The sequence below is a fragment of the Phalacrocorax carbo genome, chromosome 18 (genome assembly GCF_963921805.1).
Source record: "Phalacrocorax carbo chromosome 18, bPhaCar2.1, whole genome shotgun sequence".
Classification (NCBI taxonomy): Eukaryota; Metazoa; Chordata; class Aves; order Suliformes; family Phalacrocoracidae; genus Phalacrocorax; species Phalacrocorax carbo.
Window position 1 is genome coordinate 8,163,853 of NC_087530.1, and position 19,329 is coordinate 8,183,181.

At 42.7% G+C, this 19,329-nt stretch overlaps 1 long non-coding RNA gene across 1 annotated transcript; it reads left to right on the plus strand.

The window, feature by feature from the left end:
- Positions 1-764: 764 nt before the first annotated feature.
- Positions 765-18,749, plus strand: LOC135316217 (uncharacterized). The gene is made up of 4 exons (XR_010375652.1): positions 765-3,413; positions 5,597-5,718; positions 6,361-6,547; positions 17,728-18,749. It is a non-coding gene; the product is annotated as an uncharacterized LOC135316217 (long non-coding RNA).
- The last annotated feature ends 580 nt before the right edge of the window (positions 18,750-19,329 follow it).

Below are 19,329 nucleotides of genomic sequence, written 5' to 3' on the forward strand. Positions count from 1 at the left end.
TCTGAGGAGAGGACCATAGAGTCATATATAAGGGGGTATCATGAAATTGCCTCCCAGATCAGCTTTTGCTTTGCAGCAATGACACCAATTCCTGATGCACCTCTTAAATTTTAATTGCATGTCCTGTTTTCCAATGATCCCTTGCAAAGTGCAGCTACCTGGTACAATTGCCCAAGAAGGAGGGCAGACGAGCAAGAAATTAGCTCCTTGACAGTGAATTTTGGTGCAGCTTCTTCTCCCATCCCAAGAGGGGCCTCTGAATATCCTCTGCTGTGTTGCATTCTATGGCAGGACTTGTTGCATATTCTAATCCCCCCTCGTTCTCTGATTTAGTGCTGCAGCTAATGCTTTTGATGTCAGCCTGAGTGAGATAGAAAGCTTTAAAAATTCATAGCTGACCTTTCACTGACACGTTTAGTTTCTGTTAGGCAAGCGCTGTGTGGCAGGTCCAGGGGAGGGGAGGGCAGTTTTTAAATCTGAATTGCCTTTTTCTTAAAACAAGAGAAAGCATTAGGGGTGGGGGTGGGGGGAGTTGGTGTTTCAGTTCTGCACAGGGAAGAAAGGGAGATGGGAATGAAAATTAAACTGAGGGAGAGAGGCCTCAAAAGCAGAGGACAGGCTTATGAAAAATATATACCTTCACCAAAGGAAGATGGAATACAAATTGGATCCCTTTTAAAAATATGCCTTTAAAACAGACAGTTTAAAGGGTGGGAAGGGGGGATAAGGGGGGAGGAAGAGTGGGGGAGCGAGGAGGGGGGGAATGTCTCTTAAATGTGTTCAGAACATTTCTGCAGCCTGCAGAGCTGGGATTGTTTATTAGAAGATAAGATAGTGAAAAATGTATTTTGCAGAAAGAAAATAGTAAAGCTGGTTTCCCAGCAGATAAGAAGCCAAATTTCTATTTTATGCTCAATTGAATGATTCAGTTACATTATCTGGGAGGCAGCAGTGAAATAACACCCTTCGGAAATGAGACTGTGAGGACACACAGTTCAGAGGAGGCAGCTATGGGCCCATCACCTGACAGCTCAGGCACCCAGCCCTGGGACGCCCGTGGGCGGCGCAGCCCTCCCTCCCACTCTGGGCCGGGCTGTGGGTGGTGAGAGCCACGTCCCAGAGAGCCCCCGCAGCCTGCGCCGCGCTCCAGAACTGGAAGGATGCAGGATTAGCGCTTCCCTCGTCGTGCTCTCCGGCGGCACAAAGCGCTGCTCTTCTGCAAGCAATGCTTGCTGGTTCGGGATGGCTCCCTCCCTCCTTGCTGGTCCCTGCTGGGCCACGGCTCCTGCGATGGGGCGGGAATCGAGAGAGGGTCCTTGCAGAGGGAGCTGCTGCCCATGTCTCGGCAGGGCCTCAAGTGACGGCACGATCCTGCTGGTTTTCCCCCTCTGTTGCCTTTGCATTTCTCAAGTCTGACGTCCACAGAGGCAGCTACTGTCTTGTGCGAGAGAACTAGTGTGACACGTGCCAGGAACATGTGTTTTTGCGATTTTACAATGAGTTCTGCAGCTGTTGGGATTTTCCTTAGAACTCCAGCTTCAGGAAAAAGGAAAAGGGGAAAATGAAAAAGGAACTAACTTATCTTTCTAGCTGTGAAGGACAGCCTGTTTATATAAAATGAATACCCCGTACAGTCTCAAAATCCAGAAAAAAAATTATTGTTATTATTTTAAAATAAAAATTCCACCAAGTTAGCACAAAAAAACATTCCCATGATTTTTTAACCCAGGACTCTTAGATGATGGGCTCTCCATTTCTGACTGCTCAAGGTTGCCAATTTTATTTATTGTGTTCCTTAGGAGACTTTACTTTTGTTTCGCTTTTTCTTTCTGTTAATATAAATGTCATTCCTTCGTAAAGCTTATGGCTCCGTCTGAAAATGAAGAAACAAATGAAGCATGTGGCACATTAGTGCCAATCTTTTCCTTGCACTAGAGGGTCTGGCTTACAGCAGTGATGGTTGCGTCCTTGATAAGTCCATTTTTTATTTACTGAGCCATTTAATTTATGATTCATTATTTGTATGGGCCTGGCCACGCTGATGATCCAAAGAGAAATCCACTATTAAAGGACACAGCAGCTTTCTCCAGTTTTTAGTCTCTGTCATGGGCAATCTTAGCTGCTAACAGAAGCTACACCAGACCTTCAGTTAATGTTTGGTTAAGTCTACAGTTTAGAGTACTTAAAATCAAACTCCTGCATTAGCAGTTTTGGAGGAGAGTACTTTTTCTGCATGAGACCACGGTGTGATGACGCCATGTCCACGATGCGGGCAGTGAGTGTGGTGGCAACGGGCTGGTCCCCTTCAACCTGCTGATTTTCAGTGGCCTGTTCAAATGACTAATGATTGCAGTCCAGGTACCAGTGGGCAGATATATCACATTAATTGGCTTAAACTGGCTTCTTGGATAATGGCATGATTTGGAAAGACAAGAACTGAATTCCATGGAGAAAAAGGACTCTCTATTGGGCAGAAGGTGTAGAGGTACGACTCACCAGGAAGAAGATGGTGATTTAAAGAATGAACCAGGTAAAAATATTCCTTCATGACCACCACAGGTTTGAACATGTCTTTAAGGACTGTATTTGATTACCTGTATAATATTATGGTTTGCTGTATGATTTACAGCTAAAGGTCCAGATTAAGACTGAATTGCCACCACTGTAGGTAAGCATTGATTAGACACATGAAGAAGAATGTCCTTCCTCCAGCCTTAACTTTTGAGAGAGCATAAAAGACAGAAAGGAAGATCTGCAAGTTCATTGAGGCACTTGGTGGGGGCTGGAACCCAAATTCTGTACTCTAATTCACAACATTTACTAAAACCTCCTTGTCATTTTCAGCACTGAGTTTCCTTTCAACAACACTCCTAGGTATCAGTTTGATCCACAATTTCGACAAACAACATGTCAAAACAAGTCCTCCTGAAAAGGTCTGAGGGAATTTTCGCTTCTGCTTTTAGGATGTATTTCAATAACACTGAACTTTCCATTTCCACTTTGTATTTTTTCATTATAGTATAACATATACTGGTGAGCTCATAAAGTTGTGAGGAGACATGCAAGACGTTTTAATCTTGCTTAATGGTTTAATCTTTTCTATATGAAACGCTGCATTTTTTGTCGTGCAGACAGTTTAAAGAATTTTGACTTCCAGTCCATCAGGAAGGCCGGGTGGTGGCCTATAAGAAAGTTGGATATTTTGATATGTTTGTTTTTTTTTTTTTAAATAAAATAATAATAAAAAAGAATATCATTTTACAGAATGAAAAGTTCCTGGATAGTGCGACTGACAAATATCATCATGTACATATGTTTGCCTCAGTGTGGCAGCTCCTCAAGGTGTTGAATTGCCTGATGGGCAGTTTAGCAGCATCGTCTCATTCCCACGTGCCTCTAAAGGCTCCATTCAGGTGAGGTGCAAAAAGGTGACTTATTGCCAGAGATCCCTAAGTGAAAACTCTGATCAAAGGCTGAATATTGTTAGGGGGTGGCAACGAGGGGAGCAGACCTTTCGGTCCTTTGGCTTCTGTGAGGAACTACAGAACTCCACTGACTGGGGCCATCAGCCCTCTGCCTCTGATCACACCTAAATTTAGTGAAAAATTAAACCCTCAATGAAATAAAGAAACCTCCTGCGGGAGGGAGGACATAATTCCAGCATGTTTGGATCATCATTTGTCTTGTGTCAAAAGCACAAAAAAGAGAGAAAACGAGCAAGACAGGCCAACTGCTGTTCTCATAGTCCTCTTCATCCTTGCTGGTGGCTGTGGGATCTTGGTACCAACGTTTTCCCCATTGGACATGTTCAGGACAAAAGAATAAATCCTAGTGGCTATGAGGCAGCCTGCCTTGCTGTGTGCTGTCATTTACCCACCTGCTTTCTCCAGCTTTTCCCCTGTAAAGTTTCTCCTCTTTTTCTTAAGATCCTCCTTCTGCTGGAGGAGCTGACCAGCAGAGGGGATGGGAAGCCTGAATAGCTTTCAGGGACTGCTTTATATATATAATTTTACCCATTTCATCTCCTTGTGCTTAAGTGCAATGTCACTACATTACTTTCAGTCCATGGAATTATGGAGCAGGATGTTTGCACCTCTGTGTCATTCATGACATTATATCATGTTGCTGTGAGCATGACTTTCTTTTGCTCTGCTGGCACGGACAGGGTGGAGTTCATACAAATCTCAGATCATCCTTCTGGGGATTTTCATGTGCTTTTAAATGATCAACATGGTTGTGTTCACTTTTGGCTCAGGCTCAGGTCTAACTTACCCCCATAGTGCTGCAGTGGTGTGACAGGACTCACACTGAAATAGCAGGCAGCAGGGCTGGGCATAGACATTGGCACTGTTTTATCTTGCAGGCTCTGCCGTACTACTGTCTGTTAGGGTTGCAAATAACACAGTGATTCACTCAAACAACTGCATTATGTGGGCCAAAGAACAGAAAGAAATTGTAGCTTGGCTTGAAACTGGGAAACAAACTCTTCCAAATCAAACAGGCACAGCAGGAGTTAATGAAAGGTTGAGAATAAAGTCATTTTTCTTAGCATTTTGTATTGTTTTGCTAATCAGTAAAAGAGATGTCATTTCTCCAGGCCTGTGGGACTAAAGTAGAAGCCCCTGAGATGATTACATTGGATAAGAGCTAAAGTATCTTTCCAAGAGATAAAAAATGTCTGGCTGACTAATAACTATGAGACAACAAAAAAAAGAGGGGGGGAAAGAAGAGAGAAGATGTAATACAGTCAGAGTCACAGAGGTCTGCTCTGGGAGCATTTTAACATGCACACAGCCTCCCCCACCACACGCACACAACTATCTCTCTAATGTGTCTGTTTCTCTCCCTCGCTTTGTAAAAATACTGCCATGAAAGTGGGAGAGTTTATTTATAGAGAGAGCACAAGAAAACAAATGTTTCATTCACTGAACTTTAACCTCTTTCGATATTAATGTGTGTGATAAATTCGTTGGCTAAAGGCAGGAGATAAACGAACTGCATTTAGCCACCAAATTACACTCTTTGCTATCCTTCAGCGAGAAGAGCGAGGGAAATGCTGGCGACTGTTTTTTTCATTGGCATCGCACCTAGAACATTATGAGCAATACCAGTGACTAATAACAGCAGCTCTGCAAGCAGGTATTTTATTCCCACAATACCCTAAAAAGGAGCCTGAGTTTCCTTCAGGAAGGATGCCTAGCGTCGGGTTTTACCTCTGCAGGCTGATCCGCATCCTGCAGCTACCTGGAACCCTATAGACAGCAATTGCGCTCCATAGGCTCCTCCTGCCTGGATGAGATTTCAGGCTCTGCCTGTGACAATCACACTGGAACAAGTCAAACAGCATTTGCAGGGTAATTTATTCAGTTGATGTTATAGCGTTTTGATAGCATTATTTGCCAATTTTCTCCTCCCTATTCCTCCATTATATATCCTGTTTATAGAACTGGTGAAACAATTTGCAAATAAGTTTAATAGATCAGATTCACAACACTTTGCAAATAGAATATCATAGGAGTAATCCCCATGCTTCTAAGCCAGGAAGTCAGCAAGACCTAGAAGAGAAAAGCTTTCTCATTCCTATTTCTCTTTGCAGTGCCTGGTGGGACGGTATGAGCAGGTTTCCTGGAAGACTGATACTTCTAATGTGCAGATTAAAACTCACAAAAGCCATTATGGGCCATTCTAAAAACTGGGAAGCTTTCTAGTAAACTGATAGTAAGTCATGTACTTGATTAATTTAAAGTGTCCCTTTTTTTTTAATTATAAAATTTTTAATCCATTGCCACCACAGGTGCATGAATAAACATGTGCCCTCCCAAAAAATTTAGGAAGGATTGTCTTATTCTATATTATCTTACTATATATATTATGCCTTATATTTATAGTTATCTGACACTGATAGACAATTAATGGACATGTCTAGGACAAGGCAAAATGAACTTTTTAGTCCTACTAAAGGACTAGGTGCTGGTCAAGAGGATGCGCAAAGTAAACAAAACCAAGGCTCACCCATCCTCCCGCGAGCTTTCCCACCCTAGATCTGCTTGCTGAATGTGCCAGGAATGGATCGAGGTGGGGAGAACGCTGCTTTGGTATGATTTCCATACGATGAGGGTCTACAAACGCAGACTTTCTCTTGTGTCTTCAGCAAGCTCTTGCTCCCTCGCTGACATTCGGTATGTCCGCATGAGAGGAAGGCAAGTGAAGCCAGTGTGAGCCGCGGGCTGCATGGCTAGCCCGCTGCCTGGAGTCAGCTAGCACAGGTGAAAGAACTGTAGCTGGGCTTCTGCACAGACATTCCTTCTCCCCGCAAACAAGACCATTCATTGACTTCTAATTTTATTTTATTTTTTTCAGCTGACTTGGTAGTGAAATGGAGTTTAATGAGGGAAGATCTAACTGTCTGAGACTGATGACTTCAGTGGTGTTAATGCATCCTATGCAACTTACGCATAAAACAGACCACTTATCAAGGTCATTGTATATTTGCTTTGGTGCAACAACAACAGTATCAATCTTCCTTCTAAACCCAGCAGAAAGCCAAGTAAGTATTTAAAACCTAACTTAGAAATATGAAATGGGAACGTTCTCTCCAGGTACTCAAATGATTCTTTAGAATTAGCAGATGATTTAGTGACATTAACCGTGAAATGCCCCAAATCTATCCAGCAAATCTAAAAGGAATGGAACCGATTTCTCTGGATTGGCGAGGTATAAAATTACATCGTCAGGGTATAATAGCTGAAAGTCTCTTATTGATGATTAACCACATTTATTAACAGCAGGCTATAATCCCAAGATGTTATTTGTACAATGACTGAGATGTAATATAGTGCTTTCTAAGGGACCAGATCATGAAATGCACCAAAGGTCACCATGAAACCCTGCAGAAATTAGAACATCCGTCTTGGAAGAAATCTATAGTTAGTCCTATCGGTCCTTCTGTCTAGTGCAAAACAATTCTGACTGGCTGAAGCCTCTAGAATTTTCCTTATTTTTAATTCAACCACTGATTGCAAACTTAGACCCAAAGCTTATTTGTGCAGGAGATTTTAACTAATAGTACGGCTAATGCTGATGTAGACTCCCAGGCTGGGAAGAGCAGCTTTGATGAGCGTCGGGTACAAATCCTACGGTGGTAGGGCACAGGAGGCTTCAAAGCATCTGGCAACAATGGCTGCTTATTTAGGTGAAGTTTAGTTGCATGTTTTGCTAGGGAAGCTTGCAGAGCTCAGCAGGTCAGTAAAAATGGAGAAGTCAAAATATGCGATTATCTTCATTCTGCTTCCTTCCTGATCCCAAAGCGCACAGTGCTAAAATCTGAGCAACCAAATTCCCTTGGAAGTAACAGATCTAACAAATCAGCTGGGGGGAGTTACCTTAAGGTCCACTAAGGAAGTAGTTTCTCCCCAAATTTACTTTGTGCTGGAAAATAGATATAAGTAATGACAAAGAGCAGAAGTTCTACTGACATAAGAGATATTAAAAGTAATACAAGTAATTTCTAATACAAATTAACTTCTAATAAAAATGAATCAGTTGTTCCTGTAACATAATGCAGGAAATCTCAGCCGCTGGGGCTGTTAATCATGTTATGTCTTAAACAATAGGTAAAGGACCTAATTCATAAAAATAGATGGAGAAGTGATTAGGGGTATGAACCATTTGCAAGGAGCTGTTGGTGAATGGTGAAGCGTTTTTTTCCCAAAGTGGAGTTTCACGGTAGATGAATTTTCAGCCGGATCAGTCCCGTCCCTGTTGCTGGGACCAGCTGAGCATGGGCTGAGTACCAAGAATGCCTACAAATATTTCTGGGGACTAGCAATAGTAATCCAGCCTCTTGGTAAAGTTTTGATGCAGGAAACTTTGTTTTTGCCTGTTTAAATCCTCTTTCAATTTCAAATTAAACTCAAGATTCCTCAGTAATCCCCATGTTCACCCTTGCAAAGCATTGCTGTATTTTGGTCAATAACTGCCATGTTCCATCTCAGAGGTACTGGCATTTTGGTGTTATGGTGTCTGTCCTTATGTGTGTTGTCTATAAATCACTCTTGCAGCTCTTAGAACAGAAAACTATTTCTGAATGTAAAGACAAAGTTGTCCTTAAAACACAAAGGTATCCAGCCCACCCACCTAGAGAACATACACAATACCGCAAAACTACATCTTACTTTCCACTCTCTGTCCCTCTCTGCTTGCATGAAATTACTAAGGCAGAGAGAATTTGTCCTGACTTTTAAATAATATGCCATTTCAAAATGCTGGGGTTAGCGTGGCACCTATAAGCTCTTCTTTGCTTTTCTGTACTGGGGAGAAATGCAGTGCAACTTACAAGATGTATAAAAAGTATATCTAAAAAAATAATTAAACAAACCTAGCACTGAACTATTCTCTTGAAAATAATTTGAAAAGGGCAGAGTATTGGAATTTGGGACAACAGGAAGAAAAATGATCTTAGTTTGGAAAGTCTGCTTGCATTCTAATGAGAAAGGTTATTCTTGGAAAAACAGGCACCTTTACTGCACTCCTTCAGTAGAAGGTGGTATGTCAGGGACAGGTATCATATTCCCTCTGACTTCTTCACGTTGGACAGACAAAAATTACAGCCATTGACAGTAATTAACAAGAACCTCCAAAGGGAGCTAGTTCCATAAAAGGAGGCAATTAGAGCTGAAAGTGGCTTTCCTCTTTCAAAAATATTGTGGAGAGCTTGAAATGTTTTCCTCTCTTGAATTAAGACAAGAAGCTGACATCTCTGAAACCTTTGCAAACCTATAATCTGAAGAAATATTTCACTTTGAGAAATTGAAAGTGTTTTCTTCTGGTATTTGAACAGCTCCTTCCCCCCCTTAATTAAATAGTTAAAAGGTAGCATAACTCTTTGTTTATTTTAAAATCATGACCTTAATAATTCTGCACTAATTTAAAAATGGAAAGTCATCTTGAACTAGAAAATTGGCATTTTTCGGAGAAAATGTCAGAACAAAATGTTTTGACAACTCTAAAACTTAAAAAATATGGAGTTGAGAAACAAGTCAAAACCATTCCCCAGCTTGTAAAGTTTCACAATCCTAAGTAAAAATGTTTTGGGAAAAAAAAAAAAAGCGCGCCTGTTCTAGAGCTGGCTGTGATTTACGTGTGCTGTACAGGTACACACAGGCTTTCCAGCGCAGCTGCTGATCTGAGGACCTCCTTCCACACACAGGAGGTATCCGCAGGAGTATCTTCATCCACATCTTCCTTCTGATCGCCTGTACTTGGCTCCGGATGGACCAAGCTGAAAAATGCTTCCAGAAAAGAATCCGCCACTGCCACAGCTGGGAGCATTTCACATCCACTTTTCGTATCAGGCTTGATGCTGCATCGCCTTGGGTGACAGCTACCTGTGCCCCTGGCGGCTCAGAGCTGCATTGTTCCTCCCTACAATCCTGAAAGCCCTTCTTCCCACCCACTGGCAGCTCACTGCTGTGCCTCAGGAGAGACGCGCGCTCTCTGCAAGCGCGCATCCCTCCTCTTCGCGTCATCATCTCTACTTAAGCTGGGCTTTCACTGCAAAGCTGAGAATATCAGCAACCTTCAAGAATGCTTGGAGCTGAGCATTTAGATTTTGGCTTGCTTTGGTTCCTCGTGGCATAACCTCAGCTCCTCCTTGTCCCTCCTCCCCATCCTGCCTGTCCAAGAGGAGCTACACGGAAAGATCTTCCATGAAAACCTGTGCGTCTCTCCCTGTAGATTAGTCGAAGGAGCAGATAAAGAGGGTTGAATGACTGAGTTAAGGCTGCAGATGAACTCCCATTAGCTCTTGCGGTATATCTCTGGTGGAGGGGTTTGGTAAACAGTTAGCACTTATCTCTCTGCTCAGCATTTAGCTGATTTCCATAATGAGCTCCATTGAACTGAGAGGCCTCGAGGTGTCCCAGGGCTTCCGAGATGCAATGTGTTCTCTAAATCTGATTTATGTAAAGGTGAAAGCAATTGTGTTAACAAAGGAGAGGAACACGATCAACATGCAGTCCGCAGCTGCTGGGAAGGCAGCGGTGGCTGCGGCGGGCTCGGAGCGGGCTCTGACAGCGGCTGCCGGTAGGATGGGGAGGGGTTGAGATGCAGCCTTGGGAAACGCAGCCAGGAGGAGGATGCTTTATTTATCATTATCTTTACTTTTTCCTCTCTCCCCTTTCAAAAGTGAGGAAAGCTGCAGCTCCGAGGCATCAGAAACCATCTCAGAGGCGACCACGGGCGAGTCAGCCCACGGAGTGCCCGGTCCCCGCAGAGCCCCGGCGCTCGGGCCCACCCTTAGTCCTGCCACAGCCTCGCAGGTTTGGCTGCAGAAACCTCACCTTGGGCCTGAGCTCAGCTCCTCCTGCTCAGTCAGGCACAAAATCCTGCAGAGTCCATCAGTCCCGTTTGTGGGTTTGAGGTCTGTCATAACCATGAACAAAGAAAAGAAAATTCATAGAGGTTTTTAGAAAACCACTTATTTCTTTGCATTGTCTCCGAGGGCTCCTATTTCCATCCAGCGCCTCTGGGGTCCATGCTCAGAGGGGGCCTTTCCAAGGTCATGTACGTCACCAGTTACTTGGAGCCAGCCCTGAGAAAGGTGGAGCTCGAAGGCTTTTGGCCACAATTTACAGACAACTATTAAAGTATAAAATAATTTCACAAGGGAGAAAGTGGAAATCTGGTCATGTGACTGAACAGAAATTAAGACTCTCGGAAAGGAAATCACAGGAAAAAGATGCTATCATTGGGAATAATTCTACTTTGGTTGTAATGGGAACTGCATGACTCAGTGGAGCTTTTGCATGGCTGGATGCTTTAAGCAAGGATAATCATAAAGAGGGATGAGTAGAACACGAAGAAAAAAGATCGAATACGTATTTTTCTCATGGTAAATTAAGAGAAGATTGTAGGAGTGGAAATTCAGACGAGGCAGATGCAATGGAATACCTTCACAACAGAACTAGCCACCTGCATCTGCTTTAATTCCTGCTTGTAGGGTAGACATGACAATATAAGCATGTCTGTCTCTCAAGAAGAGAGGTGTTTTTCTGCTAGTTTGCATTTAATTGCGTATTTTGCAATTTCTTACACCACCAGCTATTCTGCTAAACTTGGTTTAATATGCAACAAACACTAACCATATAAACAACACGTCTGTCCTAAACCCTTATTATAATTCCCAGAACCACTTGCAGGCTTTCTGAAACCCATTATTATAATTATAATCAAGAATCACAGGACACTGCGATTTGTGCCAAAAATACATATACACTAAATTGTTTGTACAGGCCACGGGGAGAGAGAGAGTGGAAAAAAAAGAGGAGAAAGAGAGAGATGCAGCTTCAGTACTGCTCAGTTCAGGAGCAGTAACACCCACCCCACTTAATTTTTCCTCTTTTGCTTTCCAATTTAACCTGTAGCTGCTGAAATCTGGGCTAATATTTGCTTTGTCCTCTGTACTCTTCTTTAGCCTCAAGCCAGGGAACCTCGAGCTGTGCCCTTGTTTCCCACATCTCCGCCTGCCCCTAGCACTGCACCCCCTCCCCAGCCCCAGCCGCCTCTGCTCCGGGTGAGGAGGCAGGTCTGCTGGCAAGGTGCAGCGCTTTGGGCCCATCAATCACAGCAGAGGTGAGGAGCACCGCACTTTGGAAATTGCTGCAGTGGTACTTAGCAGATGCAAAATGCAGGCAAACCTGGTGGAAAATGCAAATGCAGCGAGTATCTTAGTTTTATTAGTCTTTTGCACACAGTTGTTCTCTCTTGAAACACTTGGCAATCAAAAGACACTGGAGTGGACTATTTTGAGCCCTGATTCTTCGCGCTAAGAGGTAATGCTGATTAGATTGTGCCAGCACAAGGCACTGATACCAATATCCTTTCTGAGGGTTTTCTTAGGGAAGCATGGGGTCTGATTCTGATCTTACATTAGCATATCTAGGGAGTAACATCACAGGGGCCAAGCTGCTGCCCGGGCATTGGAACTGATTTGATCTCCTAAAGTCTGTGCTTTGAACAAACAGTTCTTCAGTGTTGCTTTTGTGTACGTATGTGTGTATAGATACATAAAAGTGTGTATATGTCTGTATATATTTGAGTATACCTATATCAACCTCTGAATGTGCATAGAGGAGATGGTGAAACCCAACATCTCCTGCAGGGAGAGCAATGGTGTGCCAAGCACGGTTCTTGCTTATGCTGCCACACCTCTCCTTGCTTGAGAGACACCTCCGAGCACTTCAATGCAAACCTTTTTAGAGCAGAGAGCCTAATATGCAATATATTTTTTTCAGCCCAGAAATTGAAAGCAAGAGAGATGAGGTCAGCTGCTGGAATCGGGAATGGAGGCACCTTTTTGGTACTGCTGCAGCCTTTCTCCCAAGGCCATACTAACCAGGAGAGCTGCAGCAGAGTGAATATATGGGATCAAACGCAGTAGCGTGGGGCATTGGGTGGTAGGAAGGGGTTTAAACCAGTTATTGCTCTGTCTGTACACTGACATGCAGAAGCTGAGAGTAACCTCTCATCAGGGACATACCTGATCACCAAGTGATATATGGCAGTTAAAACCACTGTATTGTGGGGCTCAGGTAGTCTTTACATTCTTGTGGCTAAGTATGCCCTCTGATCTGCTCATAGGAGAACACATGGGGACTCTGGCGCTTAACATTAGCTAAACTACATCTATTTTTCCAGTACCAACAAACCAGCCAGTGTGTGTAGTTATTTGTTTCCTTAAGATGATTATGCTAGATAGCTCAGCTCAGAAGCCCATTTACACCCAAGGGTGGCTCAAAAGACACTGCAGAGGACAAAAAGTAGGACAGTGCAGTCTGAGATCCCAGGGTAGAGTAGTAAATCATGTCAGTTTTACATTTCTTCTCTTCAAGTCTGCAAAATGTCACAGAAATCCATTGGCTAGGTTCACCTCGGAGCAGGGCTCCGCTGGCTTGAATGGAGGCAGGTTGAGTTACACCAGCTGAGGATTTGGCCTCTTATGTTTAATGGTCATTGCCAACTCATCCCACAAGGAAAAAAAAAATCACCCAGGCTGAAGCTGAGCCAAGATGACCAAAGAGGTCACAAAGCTTTTAGAATTATTAACTTCTATTAGTATAATAATCCTTTTTATGACACTATAAAATTACATGGTGCCTTTCAGGATGTAGATAAACTACATTCCCTGTGCTGAAGGGCCACCTCTCACAAAACGTACAGGATTGCCTGTGTTTGTAAGCCCCTGCCCTTTGCCCTCCTTGCCCTGGCACATCCTCTGATTAGCTCTTCTGTGAGAGGAGCCCTATCACCCTGTATCCTCCGATCTTCTCTCCACACGTCCACGAAAAAGGCCTCAACGGTGTGGAAAAAGCATATGTTTTTCTCAGTTTTAATAGTTTAAAAGTGGAAAAAATCTGCATTTCCTTTGTTGCACCTTTGGGCTATAGCTGCTGCTGCGTCTCTGTTCTGCAGGGACATGTGGGGTGCAGTGGGAGGATAGAAGTGGGCTCATTCTGGAAAACTAGGACAGATTAAGTTTGGTACTCAGTTTTCCCATGAGGTGACTAGATGATCTGAGGGATACTGCAGGAAATTAGAATCAAACTCGTACTAACTTTATAAAAATGGTGAGATTTTCTGCATTCCCAAGTACCAGTGATCACAGGGAGGACTGTAGGGCTGATGCAAGATAGAAGATCTCTCAAGGATGACAAATAATGTTGTAGCAGAGTATCATATTGCTGGAGAAACATGAAACGCAGCTCCTAGGCAAGTGGCTCTTTCCCACATACAAAGCTCTGGAAGCCTATAGAAATAACACATTGACATTTTTTTCACTAGTAATAGGAGGCAGAGATAGATGGCATAGAAAGAGGCATTTATATTAAAAATGACTAATCATTAAGATCAAAAATTAACCTGGAAAAGCACTGAAGTTTTCAGAGACCCAGCCAGCCTATTTTTGCTGCTCATGTAAGCCATGTGAATAGAAAGCATGTATTGCTGTGCAATCCTGCTGAGTCAGTGGCTCTGGGTCATATGCTGTAATATGTTACAATCTGGTGGGAAATCCAGGCTACAATTGGTTGGTTCCTTCAGCTGTGTTGAAAGTATTTTAAACCAAAACATTTTCATTATGGAGACTTGCAGAGGTTTTTTGATTGCAAGCTAAAGTCTGAGTCTGATTCGTGATGAAGAGAAGGAATGAACAAAATTCTGAATTTGCCATGAAAGACTTGTTTAGGAATTCCCAAGTTTAAAACTGTTACTTACACATTGCCAGTCTTTATTTTTTCTCCCCCCAAAACTGTCTTGCTTCTGAAAATAGTTAAGAAATATATGGTTGTGATTTCTTTGTTTCTTATGCCCTTCCCACCTACTCCACCTGATACAAATGTTTTTGAGCAATATTACTCTGGACAGCAGGTTCTACTTGTTTCAACTAAAAAAAAAAATCCAATGCTTTAAAAACATAGAAAACAGACAACTCAATTTGACCAGCAATGCTGCTAAAGTAATAGCAATGATCCTCCTCGTGACTGATACACACTTACAGACCTCGACACTGGCACATACAGAATACAGAAATCTCCAATTCTGGCCGATACCAAAGGGAAAGAAAAGGGAGTTGCATTGGCTTGGATTTTCTACCAACAGCAGAAAAGAATAAAAAAACCAGCACGTGGTTAATGAAGATAAATAGATGCAGGAGAAATGGAATTTTTGTGTTTCTAGGGGTTTTAAAACAACAGTGAGTAAAATCTTCCTAATAACATAATTTTAAAAAATAGCATGTGGATGTCAAATTAATCTGGACTGCCACTGCATTGATTTCAACAGGCTTCAGGAGGGAGGATTTTCTTCAGGAAGAAGTAAGGACCAAGGCCAGTAGAAAGCGACCCTCAAAAAGCTGTGTTCATTCTGTGACAGGACGAAAGCAACGTCCCTCCGTAACCTCTGCTCCCACTGCGCATATTCCTGCAGTGAGCGAGCGTTGCTGGGGCATTATGTGCTGTGGGTGTAAGGGATTCCCGGGGGCGCAGGACACTGGTGAGGTACTGGAGCAGCCCTCACTGCTCTGGTCATGGGTTTCCCGGATTATGGACTGTACAGAGCGATCTGTACATTCTCCGCTTCATGTTTTCTGCTTTGGCCAAGCATAGGTATATGACAGCAGAAGAGAGGAGCTGAAGGTACCTCAAGACAGCCTTGACTATGAGCAAGAGCACAGGGCAAGGGTGCAAGCTCCTTGGGTTCTGCCCCCTGACTCTGCCGTTGGCTTGCTGTATGAACATGGGGAAATCACTTGATTTCAACCTTCCTAGCTATAAATAAGGGAGGCAGACATTTGCCTCCACTTTTTGACGTCTGTGGGTTAAAGGAGCTTGCTGTGGTGGTGGTTTTTTTGGTGATTTTGGTTTTTTTTTGTCAACGGGATAATTTTCAGCTCTACAGAGAAGTGAAGCCATTCTGCTGGACAGAAGAGAGAACAGTGTCTCTGCTAAAGACCCCTTTGCAAAAAAAATCAGTCTTTGGGCACAGTTTGATCCAGTTTCTGGCAGCAGTGAGCTCCCTGAAGTGCCTTTCCATCTTCCTGAAGGATTGTCTTAGCAAAAGCAGTGCTCGGTGTTGCCTGACACAGCGCGTCATATAAGGTCAAGCTCACAAGATATACGGCTGTGTGTGTGTGGGGTTCAGCTTCCATGGTGTTATGGCACAAGGAACCATTCTTCCATTACACGGAGATCTATAAGGAATTGCTGCCATTAACGGACTCCATTAAATGCAATACATGTGGGAAAAATTGCCGTTTGATTTAGTTTAGCAACGTGGAAATATTGGCAAGATAATCACATAAAAGTGACACGTTTTATGGCCAAGCTCTTTGATTTTATGTCAGTGAGTTTCAATTTCTCACACTTTTATGTTCCTATATAGGTCCTTGTTCTAATGTATGCATTAGCTGGCGTAAAGGTTAAATAGATTGTTTTAGCATTTTGGGATACAGATTGTGGATATGCACAAATCTTCAATGAGCTGGATGAATTATTTTAGGATTGCAGGGACTGTGAGAAGGGAGCAGAAATTATTCCTCTGACTTGGACCCATCTGAAAAATAAAAAGTAACAATGAGAAAAAGTATTATATATACGTAATGTGATTTGAAAAGCAGACCTGCAGGCTTCCCAAGTACTGTCAGGAGGAGCAGATGGTGTGAGTCACCCTGCTTCATGAAATGCTCCAAATCTGAATATTTATTTTTAAATGCAAAAAATATCCATTCCTTATGAGGCAGATTGTGATCTCCCTTACATCAGCAAAACTGTCTGAAGATGGGATTGGCACTGGATTGATACTGGGGGTCACAGAGGGCTGGAGAAGCTGAGATCGTCACCTGGCCCCCTGTGGAGAAAGTCAGTCTCAAGGCCTGGTTCCATGGTTAAGCAGCTAAAACTAAACTCCTGTCTTGTTCCAGTGTTTCCAAAATCAGAATATTTTTTTTATAAAAGATCCTGGTTGGGAAGGTACTCAGTGTAGGTGCTTATTCTCCTGTAAGAAATATGTGTAAATCAGGAATAACGTCATTGGTGTCTGTTTAAGACTTTAAAAGCATTTCACACTCCCCTGTGGCGTGAGGCAGCCGACAGGGGTTCGCTGCCATAGACCCAGCTGATACAGACCCTTCCTTATCATCATAGTTAGTCTTGGCCAAACAGGCACCTCAGTGAAGTCATATTTCAATATCCCTTAAACCACTTTGGTACCTTTAATCCCTCAATTAATCTTTTCTTTGTATGTCCTTTGTCTCTGCGCCACAAAACCTCCCCCTCGTGTCCCTGTTACTTTACTAAGAAGTCTTTGAAAGACTAATATTACCAATATGGATTCTAATAGGTAATTTCTTTCACTTTTTTCCTCTCTGTCATACCCCCACAACCCCCCACACCCCCTTTTTAGCTATGTCTGAAAATCTTTTACCTCTATCAGTTCCTGAATCTGGATAGATTACTCTTCAACTCATGAAGGGAATTCAAGTTGTCTCTTTAAATCTTTCTCTGCACCCCACATAGCATACTCCCAACACCTCTCTGTCTTTTCATTTCACCTCATTTAAATATTCAGCCCAATTTCAAGGCTTAATAATGATGAATAGGATTGAGATTAGGATTTAATAAGAGTGTTAAGGAAAGATTTGTCATTCCAATGGCTGTAGGCCTTGGCTGAAATTGAATTGGCATCCAGCCTCTGGGCATGCGTGGAGTGAAGCTGTTTGCGGGCTCCCATTACGGTTTTCTCCAGAAGAACAGGAAAGCTTTTCTATACTAAGCCCGGACCATACAGGGGATGAGTTGCTCCCTGGCTAATTGTCCCCTCACAATCCTCTTCCTTGATTAAAGGCTGTTTGGATCAAGGACTGGAAAGCCTGGGAGCTCCACATGGATTGAGGTTCTTTTAGGTACTAAGTCCTAGTTCTCTTCATTAGTGCATTTCACATCTGGGTATGACATGTATAGCTGAATCAGTGCTTTCGAGGGTCTAAATTCCCATTTTGGAACTGAGATGAGTCTCAGTGAGAAAGCCTAAATCCATAACTATGTCTCAGACTGAACTTCAATAAGACTGAGTCGGATATTACAGTTTGGCCTACGTGTAGGCGCAGCTGTGAGATCAAAGCTCAGGGAGGATGCATGTGCGATGGGCACACTAAATTCCATTATTGCTTCACAGGTGTCTGCTAAAACCATTAACCACGTGCAGGAGGAGCTGAGTATCTCTTCTGGGAGCTGCATGCTAGGATCTGCAAATAGCCACGGTGAGCTGAGCAAAACCCCTCTGGGCCTGCAAGTCCAGGAGGAACTTGGCGACCAAGCAGAGAGTGCTGAGACTTGAGAACCCACCTCATGTGTCTACATGCCAATGTGGTGAAGAGTGGTGTTGAGGGAAAGGGAGGATGCCAGAATTTCTCTGAGAACCTGCTTCCAAGCTGAGCTGATCTTCTATTCTATTGTGCTCTTAATGGAAGGGTCAGGCTGAAGAAAGTAATTTATGTCTTCTAAAATATGTTTTTTTGCATGTAACTGTATCAAGTCTCCGGTGTGAGACACACCGCCACCCCCCCCACCCCCACCCCCCCGAGCACTCTGCAACCTTTAGTGCCTCTTTCTTCTTGAGTAGCAACCCTACGGATTGTGCTAGTTCCAATGCTTTGGACGTTAAGCAACTGATATAGTTTAAACACTTGTAAAATGCCTACAATGTCTGTTGTGCTTGGACTCAAGATGTTGTGCTAGCAACAGTGGCTCAGACTATTTTGACAAGGGCTTGCTGGAGTGCCTGGTTGCCTTGTGCAAACAAGGTCCAAAGAGGCTTAAGGCTTCTAAAGTTTCAGGGACAGATTCCTGGCAGAGGAAAACTGCTGAAGCTTTTCTGAAACCAGGGAGCTTGTGCCATTTTACTCCAGGCAAGGGTGTGGACCTTAGGGGTGCTCTAACTGCTTAAATTGCTCTGCAGTTTTAGGGAGTTTACAGTAAGCCTCTTAAACTGCTCTAAGGGCTTACAGTATCTTAAGCCTCTTAAATTATATTAAAAAAACTTACAGTATTTTGGCAGAATCCACAGTTTGGAAGGTTTCAAGGTTCAGAAAAAATCAAACTTGTCTTGTTTGATAGATTTTATTGGGAATTAAATATATCTGATAAAATATAATTTTAATAATTTTAAAATGGCAAACTTAAATACTTATTTTGCCAGTCTGCATGAACAGAATTGCTTATGAGCATAATTAAAATACTCAAACTGGCAGAAAATGCCATAATTTGTAAACTCACAATTTCCTGGTTTAGGTGTTACTAATTTTACAACCACTCATCTAATTTTCTTCAAGCTTGACTTAATTTTTATGTCACAACCACCTCTGCAAAATAAGATAGTTTGGCAAGTCCATCCTGATCTACTTTTGAGAAATCAAAGTGTGAAATATCTGGTAAGAATATATGAGGAAAGAACATTTGTTTCTGAACTCAAATAATTCAAAGAGAGATCTGCTGGCATTCCTGATAATTAAATAACAAACAAACAAAAGCCCTTTAGGCGGAGACTAAATTAAACAGATTTCTTCATGCACAATTGAAAGGAGAGATTAAAAGAAAAGAAATTGGAAAGTTAATGTGACTACAGAGATGGTGACATGCCTTTCCTATCAAACCCATTAGCTATTAAATTTTAGTGATTCTTTCAGCATGATGATTTATTTGTGACACAAGAGAAAAATATTGATCTTTTCTGTATTCCATCATAACTAAAGCACATTTGGAACATATCAACAGAAGT